At 38.6% G+C, this 9,940-nt stretch overlaps 1 non-coding gene and 1 pseudogene across 1 annotated transcript; one reads left to right on the top strand and one right to left on the bottom strand.

Annotated features, from left to right (window-relative positions):
- The first annotated feature begins 1,205 nt into the window (after nt 1-1,205).
- On the top strand, nt 1,206-3,786 carry LOC115685565 (G-type lectin S-receptor-like serine/threonine-protein kinase At2g19130; annotated as a pseudogene).
- Nucleotides 3,787-7,732: 3,946 nt separating this feature from the next.
- On the bottom strand, nt 7,733-7,848 carry LOC115685597 (U5 spliceosomal RNA). Its single transcript, XR_004006258.1, has one exon. It is a non-coding gene; the product is annotated as a U5 spliceosomal RNA (small nuclear RNA).
- Between the last annotated feature and the right edge of the window lie 2,092 nt (nt 7,849-9,940).

Raw genomic sequence — 9,940 nt, 5'->3', positions numbered from 1 at the left:
AAAATGTATGATATCTCTCTTGGCATAGCTAGGGGGATAGAGTATCTACGTTAGGGATGTTATATACAAACTCTACATTTTGATGTCAAGCCTCACAACATTTTCCTAAGCCGGAGTTTCACTCTGAAAGTTTCTGACTCTGGACTTGCAAGACTTTGTTCCACCGATCGTTGCATATTATCGTTTACTGTAGCTAGCAAAACCTTGGGATATATGGTACTTGAGCTATTCTATAAGTACATTGGTGATGTTTCTTATAAAGCTGACATTTGTAGTTTTTGGGATGTTTGATGGAAATGTCTGGTAGATGGGAAAATGTAAATATAAATGTAGAGGGTTCAAGTCATATTTATTGTCCTTTGTGGATTTATGATTAACTCAACAAAGAAAAGGAGGTTGAAATGGTAGATGTAATAGAAGAGGAAAGAGAGACTATTAGGAAAATGATAATTGTTGCTCTTTGGTGCATACAATTGAGCCCTAATAATCGATCATTGATGAGCCAGGTCCTTAATATGCTAGAAAAGGAGATTGATAAACAACTTCCCCCAAAACCACTTCTTTATCCAATAGAGATGCTAGTTGATGATGCTGTGACTGTGAGAGCTTGAGACATTCTAATCTTCTTGGAGCACTCCAACAATTTCTAGTAGTTACCGGTATGACCACACTAACAAGATCATGAAATATGTGTGATTGTGGAAATATAATGGAAAATAAAATTAGTACTGTTGCCTGTACCTGATTTTAGCGGTATAAATCTTCAGGCTATCTATTAGTAGAGCACTTATGATATATTGGCCTTGAAGTAAATTTCGACACAGATGTCTCAATTACAAAGGTTTTGATCCAATTTAGGACATATAAGTTCATTTTTACGACACTATTCCTAGAGAGAACCGATTTGCCAAAAATGTCAAATTTAGAAACCGTAGAGAAGTATCCTTCTGAATTGATGTGAAAACCATCCATGAAATAATCCACCGTGTTATGTTAGCTTCACTGCCTCTACAACAATCTCTCCATAATTTCAGTTGATGGAACCTTTGGTTGGTCCACACAATTCACTTCTCTTAACTTGACTTTGCGTTATATGGTTGATTTGACCAGTTCAATGACAGGTGACCCCCAAGTGATATTTTCGATCATCATCAGACAAAGGAACCACCTCTGAAATGCTATGGTTTACTAGCCATCTAGTGGACAGATTCGAAAGCAACTTCTAGAATTATAGTCACCCCACAAGAGAAATAGCCAGTGTCTTCTCACTTTCGACTCAACCTTGTTGGACGGGCAATCCCCCGAAGACCGCTGGCTAATGAGAAGTCAAGATTTGTCCGTTCAGAGAAAGACTTGAAGAGTTGCTAACTCACCATGTCAAAACCGCAGTTCCGAAGGAAAGAGTAACGAGCGATGAGTTGCATAAGCGGAAACCCAGAAATGTTCCCTTCTATTTTGCTTCTTTTCTCTGCTTTATTTGGCCCCTCTTTGTCCATAAGCACAGACACCATCTTACCTGGTGAGTCTCTATCCGGAAACCAGACATTAATCTCTCAAGGAGGAACCTTTGAGATGGGCTTCTTTTCACCGGGTAACACTGGTAACCACTACATTGGCATTAGGTACAAAGGGTTACCTCAAAAGACTATGGTTTGGGTTGCGAATAGGAACCACCCGGTGTCCGACCCATTCTCCTCGGAGTTGAAGCTCCTCCGGGATGGTAATTTAGTCATACTCGCTTCATTCAAGCATCAAATCTGGTCGACCGGTTCGATATCGCTCATGCCTAATTTGACTTCAGGAGTGCTCCTTGACAATGGAAACTTCATTTTAAGGAAGACATCTGATGTGTCTAGTGTTGCTTGGAAGAGTTTCGATCATCCGACTGATACGTGGTTGCCAGGTGCCAAGTTTGTATTTCGTACACTTAGGTCTGAACGGACAGTTTTGGTGGCGTGGAGAGATTTAGATGATCCAGCTCCCGGGATATTCTCTGTAATCCCGGGAGCAGAAGGAAGATTTCAGTTATCGCTATTTAGCAGGTCGGAAGCCTACTGGCATAGTGGCGACTGGACTTGGGACGATTACGGGCATCAGCCTTCACTGACAGTGGAAAACGTGATAAACTTCACCTACGTTTCGAATGAGAATGAGACCTACTGCAAATATTCCTCAGTTACTCCTTATAATCTTTCTAGGATTGTGCTCGAACCGACGGGGCTGTTCAAGCAATTAGTATGGGCAAAGAATATCCAGGAATGGAAAGTGCTTTGGGTACACCCAACACAAAGGTGTGAGATTTACCCCTTTTGTGGTGCTTCTTCCACCTGCAATCAGAGCGATGCACCGGTTTGTGATTGCGCTCTTGGATACTTAGATCATCTGAAGCTGGAAGATCGTCTGGGCCGATGCGAAAGGAGATCTGCGTCGAAATGTAGTGATGACAGGAAAGATAATTTTTTCCTCATGCCTAACACACGCTTCCCAAAAAATTCTGATTCGTTCATGGTTGAAAACATCGACGCATGCAGGTTATTGTGCTTGAGCAACTGTTCGTGCAGTGCGTATGCTTACACTGCTAACTGTCTGATGTGGACGGATGAGAAGTTTTTGGTTGGACGTTTGGCCGATGATGCAAGTTTAGGAGATTTTTATGTCCGGATTGCGGCATCGGGCTTGAAGGAAGAAAGTAAGAAAAAGGGGAAACCCAGTTCGAATTTAATAACAGCGGTTGTAGTTGTGTCCGTAGCATTTCTCTTGGTCCTCAGTGGGTCGCTGGTGACCATTAGGAGGAGACGGTCCGCTAGTGCAACGGACGATCATTTGATGCATTTTGAATATCGAGTTCTGAAGAAGGCGACAAAGAACTTCTCTGAGAAAATTGGGGAAGGCGGGTTTAGTTGTGTCTTCAGGGGAGCACTGCCAGACTCAACTCCTATAGCAGTGAAGAAACTTGCGAACCAAAACCACAGTAACAAACAGTTCCTTGCGGAAGTCAGAACTATCGGAACAATATAGCACGTCAACGTCGTTCGTCTGAGAGGTTTTTGTGCACGAGAGTCAAAAAGGTTCCTAGTATATGAGTACCTTGCAAATGGTTCGCTTGCAGCTCATTTGTTTCAGAAAGGTTCCAACACCCTCGATTGGAAAACCAGATATGGCATCGCCATCGGGATTGCTAAAGGATTAGTGTACCTCCATGAAAGGTGTCGAGATCGCATCATACACTGCGACATCAAACCAGAGAATATACTGTTGGATTCAGAACTCGCACCACAGATTGCTGATTTCGGCCTCGCGAAGCTCATGGGACGGGATGTCAGCCACCTAATTACCACCATGAGGGGAACCAGAGGGTACCTCGCACCAGAATGGATTTCTGGTGGAGCCATCACATCGAAAGTCGACGTTTTTAGCTACGGAAAGCTGCTCTTTGAGATCATATCGGGAAAGAGAAACATTGATCAGCTGAGTAGTGATATGCGTGATTATCTGCCGCTTCAGGTAGCTAATTCAATAGCCAAAGGAGAAGAAGTCTTGCCACTTGTGGACCGCAGATTGAAAGGACTCGTGGAGATGGAAGAATTGTGCAGAGCATGCAAAGTGGCTTGCTGGTGCATTCAAGACAGCGAGAAAGATAGACCAACTATGTCTCAGGTAGTTCAGATTTTGGAGGGGGTTATGGCAGTAGAAAGGCCTCCAATCCCAAGAATTTACTTGCAACTTGTAGGAAGTGATGAGAGTGAAGCATAAAAAAAAGCACTATCTCGTTTCTTTCATAATTAATGGGCATGATGTAGCCCCAATTCATCCGCCTTTGAGTTTCTACAGTTACAGCTATGTACTTCTTTCGCTAATAAATTACAGTAATCGTTGTGGCCACTCAAAATATAAAGTTGGAACAGTTAATGTCGCTGATGGACTGACTGGTCTGGGATCTGCATCATGCTTTGTAGCTCCAAACCATATACCCAGATTTTTCCACCTCTTGCTGCAGAAGATCCAGTGATGGTGTTGGTCATCTATTCAGCTTATGTGCATGCTCCAAGTGAATTTAGATGAGCTGTTGAAACATAACAATGCAAAATCTTTGCCGACTTGTTTAAACATTATTTATATGAGCCTTCCCTCCCATTGGAAACAATTGATACTTGAAAGTTGGTAGAGGCTTAGGCCTAGAGGCAAGGTCACCCAAAAAGTGGTATTCTTCAGTTCCAGTAAAAGGGGAAAAAATAGTTCGCTCTGTGCACACCGCAGCTGCGTGATCAAACAACTATGGGATAACCACGTTCCATGATCCGTAAGATTCTCTCCATTTCTTGCTTCAACCATTGTGAGACTTCAAACTCACCTATGGAAATTGAAAGCCACTTCTTATACGTAGGGGGGCCACAATGTACTGCAAAGGCTTGGGCCTCTGTTCCTGGTCCAGATGTTTGTGTGCGTCTGCTAGAGGCACACAGCCATTTGGGCTGCCTGGTGCTAAGAATCGTTGTACTTTTGAAACATTTAGAGCATAAGATTTTCAGAGTGCGAACGATAACCATTCTATTTCTCTCTTTTTATATTTTTTTGTTTTTAGGAGCAAGCTTTGAATAGAAATCCGTTTGGCATCGCAAATTCATTTATTTTATTTTTAGGACAAAATTTTAATTCAGAAATAGGTTTGGGCTAAAAATTTACTTCTCATTTCCCCAACGCCGCCGGTTGCTGGGAACAGAAATTTAAGAATAACCTATCAAATGAATTTCTATTTTGGGAACAGAAATTTGTGTCGTTTTCAAACACTACTTTTTGCTTGGAAAGTCATTCAGGGAATAAAAATAGAAAAATCTATTTTTGGCCAGAAATTGGGTTGAGGAAGAGAATGGTTTTCATTCGCGCCCTCAGTGTTATATTCTCTTTAAAATATTGCATTTTAACACATGTAACTAGATGCTTACAAAATTCAACTACATAATCGCAAGCAACTCAACTATAGCACCTCGACTTAATCAACTGTTCTAGCTACTTGAATTCGATCATAAGATAGCCAGAGTAATTTACCAATGAAATTTGATTAGCCTGACCTGAAAATTTGAAATGGTTAATAGAAAAATAGCCAACCATAAGGTATTTGGTGAAGACAACAAAATTTCACTGGCCGACGTGGAATAGTTTCATTTTATATGCGACGTGCACTCTTTATTTCTCCTGCGTGGATCTCGTCTTCGGTCACATCTTTCCTTACATGGTTCGCTCGGAGCATAAGTGGCAGAAACTCGGCCCTCAGCTAAGGGAAAATTCGGATTCCAAACTAGCTTGGTTACCAGAAGATGGCGGCATCTAGTCCGCCACCAAATTCAAGTGAAACTTAGCTGAAGAAGGTTGCAATGAGCAGGAGGCCGAAGTCCTTCCCATCATATCTTCCGGTTTGTTACTTTAGTCTATTGAGTTTTTCATCCTGCTTCATCTCTTCTATCTCTATGTTTGCGAAATTAGTGTTATGAATGTGCCATCTTACTCTTGTCCTTTCCTTGGCATGAAATCAACTCGTCTTATAGGCTATTAAATTTCATGAATTTTCCGTCTAATCATCTTGAAGAATTAGCATCACGTTCATATGTATATGCAGACTTTTTATCGAATTCCTCGAATAATGAGCCCAATATTCGTCTTTACACTAAAGTGAACCAAAATAATCTCATGATGTTGGTACACGTAGCATTCATCGTTCGGATATATATATGCAAAAAGCAGTATGCAATAATTGTCACTATCAAACCCCGTATCTTATGTACTTTGGGATCCCATTGTGATATAAGTCTTGTAACGTGACCCTTGAGACCATGTCACACATCAAATCTATGTACTTATGTTTATATTTATTGGAGTCACAATATTGAAATCTTGCGAGGAAACTGTCAATTGTCAAATACCAATGAAACTAGGTTCTCATCGCAGGAGGCAAGTTAAGCCCCTAGCCCAGTGAACAGATCACCCTGATGATATCGTCTAATCTAAAGTGTATGGATTGTGCCCAAATGGTGTACTCGTCTTTGTAAACCAAAAAAGAAAATGGGTGAACTTTTGTCGTTCGCAACTGAGTTAAAAGAGGCTCATTGCATGCAATATTGTTTATCTGATAAGAGTAGCTCAAAAATATCACAGTAAGCTACCGATGATTCTTCCATCAGTTGAAGCCATATGTGCATTTACTTATTGTTGTTTGTCCTTATTGAAGACTCATGGAAAACAAATTGCTTAGAGTAGCACCTCTTGAATCCACTTTAATCGGGACTTAACAGATCTCATTCGGTAAGTTTCGGCTCAAGTAACTGGCCATCGGTGGGCGCATCTGTGCATATGGAGTTTGAAGGATATTACACACATCCAGTCCAAATTGATACAAACGATGAACCTTGGAGCTAAACTTTCCTCCTAACATTGGTCAATCTCAAAGCCCCCACACAGAGAGGCCTCTCGGAAATACTTGACACTTAGGGTGCGAATGGTAACCATTCTGCTCCAGAAATCAAATTCTTGCAAGAAATTGATTTCTGGAGGAGAAATCTGTTTGGTAAAACATGACTAATTCTGCTCCAGAAATTGATTTCTGGAACAGAAATCTATTTTGATTTGTTGATTTTTTTTTGCACCTAAAAAAATTTAAATTTTACTCAAAGTGAGTGGCCACATGTATTATAAGCCATTCTGTAAAGTTTTGAAATTTTTGATTTTTTTTAATTTTTTTTGGCACCTAAAAAATTTTAAATTTCACTCAAAGTGGGTGTCCACAGGTATTCTAAGCCATTTTTGTGAATTTTTGAATTTTTTTATTTTTTTGGGCACCTCAAAAAATTTAAATTTTACTCAAAGTGGGTGGCTACAGATATTCTAAGCCATTCTGTGAAGTTTTGAAATTTTTTATTTTTTATTTATTTTTTTGGGCACCTCAAAAAATTTAAATTTCACTCAAAGTGGGTGGCCACAGGTATTTTAAGCCATTTTGTGAAGTTTTGAAAATTTTTATTTTTTTATTATTTTTCTTTTTTTTTGCACCTAAAAAATTTTAAATTTCACTCAAAGTGGGTGGCCACAGGTATTCTAAACCATTATGTAAAATTTTTTATTTTTTATTTTTTGATTTTTTTTGGCACCTCAAAAAATTTAAATTTTACTCAAAGTAAGTGGCCACAAGTATTCAAAGCCATTTTGTAAAATTTTGAAGTTTTTGATTTTTTTTTTTTTTTGGGCACCTAAAAAAATTTAAATTTCACTGAAAGTGGGTGACCACAGGTATTCTAAGCCATTCTGTGAAATTTTGAAATTTTTGATTTTTTGATTTTTTTTGGCACCTCAAAAAATTTAAATTTCATTCAAAGTGGATGGCCACAAGTATTCTAAGCCATTTTGTGAAATTTTGAAAATTTTGATTTTTTCATTTTTTGAAATTTTTTATTTCTTATAAAAAAAGGAAATTTGGGCTAAAATGCATTCTGGAAGAGAGAAGTTACAAAAAGTAGCTTCTCTTTTTTGGGCCAAAACTCATTCTGGAAGCAAAAATTCATTCTAGAGCAAAAAAAAGAATGAAGTTTTACCAAACGCGTTTTTATTCCAGAATGCAAAAATTGCTCCAGAATGCATTCCAAAATTATTTTAACAAACGCATTTCTGTTTCGGAATGCATTCTGGAGCAGAATTTCTGCTCGAGAATGGATTCCATGCGCGCCCTTAGAATTGTAGAGACTCAAAGCCTGTAAAGGCCGAGCCTTCCAAAAAATGGCGTATGCTGCTAAGTGTGGCGTGCGCATGGTATTCTTTAGTAAAAGGTGAAAGAATAGTTCACTCTGTGCATACTGCGCAGCTGCATGGCTTAGACAAGGAGTAGCCAACCACCTTACATGGTCCATTGGATGATCTCTAGATGTTGCTTCGGTGGATGTGGGACTGAGATTCACCATTAGGAAAACCTCTTCTCATTTACTGTAGCTTCTTTTTCTTCTTGTTATTTTCTTCTTGGGTTTTGATTTTGATCAAGAGATACAGATGTTGTCGATAAACTAGTTGTACTGGATTTCCTCGCAAAATCGCAAGAACAATGTTTATGGGGGAAAAAAAGCATCAGCGAGAGAGGCAAAACTCACCAAAAGTTCCAAGACAAAAAAATCAGTTGCTAGAGATATGAAAACTTGCGTGTTTTGCCGTATATATACATATGCATGTCCGAATGTAGATGTAGGTGTGTTCGGCTAATTTCAATGGACAAGTAACAAGTCGTAGCAAATTAATAGCGAAAAGGTAATCTTATCAAGAGATTTTGTACACGACAAACACGTCCGTCACCGATCCATTTATCACATTGCAAAAGTTAACTCCTTAATTGTGGAAGTAGACATGCGTTCATCTTAGTCTTAACGCCTCCTAAGTCCTATACATATGTAGCACTATTGTCTTACTATAAAATTTTGAAAATCAGTATAGAAAAAAGTTATTGGTAAAACTAAATTGTCCAAAGTAATTGTATACATAAAAAGATAAATCATATATCAAAATTTTGATTTTTCTTGGAAACGTTGTTAACGAATAGAAGATATTCGAATTTGAATATAATTATAAACTTACGTACTTGTTTATGGGTACAACATTTACAAAATAAGTAATTTAGAAAGAGAGAAAAAGATTTAAAATCCTGAAAAAGTAAGATATCCTCGTTACTTTCCGTAATAATATAAAATTACTCCTAAATGGTCTATGGACAATATTTTAGATTGACAATGGACATAATTGGAGACTCGACCCGTGAACACTTTGGGCTTTGCCAATGTCATGACCTGTCAAGCTCACTTGCCCGAGGAGACCAGCAACAATAATTGAACGCGATTTCTACTGACTTGAAGACAGAGACGCGATCCAAAAGTCTTGTGTTTTCGGGATTTGTTTCTTGTCTCGTTCCATTTATTTTAAGGCGAGGTAGGTAGGTTGGCAACTTCAACTTGTGTTTATTTAGAGAGTGGAAGCTAATAAAGTATCGAGTCCTTCTCACTTCAAATCTAAGCATCCGATTGTTCGCAAAATATAAATTATTTGAAAAACGTTTTTAAAAAAAAATTTATTGATTGAAATAATTAGCCAATGAATAATATTTCCATTATCGATTAGTTAGTTCGAGAGTGAGAAGTAAGACTATGTGCCCTCTGGGATAAGTTATTTCAAGGGTTGGGGTGTTTGGGGAACCTATAGAGTTGGTCAAATCTGCTTTATAAGAGAAAGATCTTTTATCACACGTGGTACTTCTTTTGTATCTCGAGAAATCTCAACCATTGATTAGAATTTCATCTTTACGAATCAACAATTAAGATCTATTGAGATATCCAAAGGAGCACCTACAAGGTCGAGGATCCACGGCTGTTCACATGGGCCAATTACTGGGCATCGATTTTATTATTACCTTAATTAAGGTTGTTCGATGTAGAAGCGGGGTTCTTTTTGGGGTAGATTAAATAGTAAGTGAGTTTTGTTTCTTAAACCTTTGATTTAGGCAATGGTATTTTGGGAAAATTCATATTAATGAACTGTTAGTTACACCCAACATGTGTGCAGTGTACACATCAACAAAGGCGTGACGCACATTAACCCCCTAACAGTGTGCTGAGTGATCGACCACTTCTTTTAAATAAGTCAGATTTCACACTTGAATCGTCCATCACTTAAAGTAATTTCTAGAGCTTCACCCGCCATTATATAGATGAAATCTTACCCGATGCACGTAGATATGACCATTTGTGTATGTGCACCATTCTATAGGAATTAATTGGTTCTAGGTCGGCGTATCATATTATTCACGGTAAAATAAGCTGCATATGTTTCATGGTGGATTTCAAGTGACAATTGCACTTAAGATTCCCAGATTAAGATAAAAAAATCTTGTGCTAGGAGCTTAATCACTGAAAACATCGCT

Source organism: Syzygium oleosum, unplaced genomic scaffold, assembly GCF_021117445.2.
Source record: "Syzygium oleosum isolate NSW1041296 unplaced genomic scaffold, Sole_v2.1 Sole_v2.10, whole genome shotgun sequence".
Taxonomy (NCBI): domain Eukaryota; kingdom Viridiplantae; phylum Streptophyta; class Magnoliopsida; order Myrtales; family Myrtaceae; genus Syzygium; species Syzygium oleosum.
Note: the sequence above shows the minus strand (reverse complement) of the source record. Positions and strands in the feature narration are given on the sequence as shown.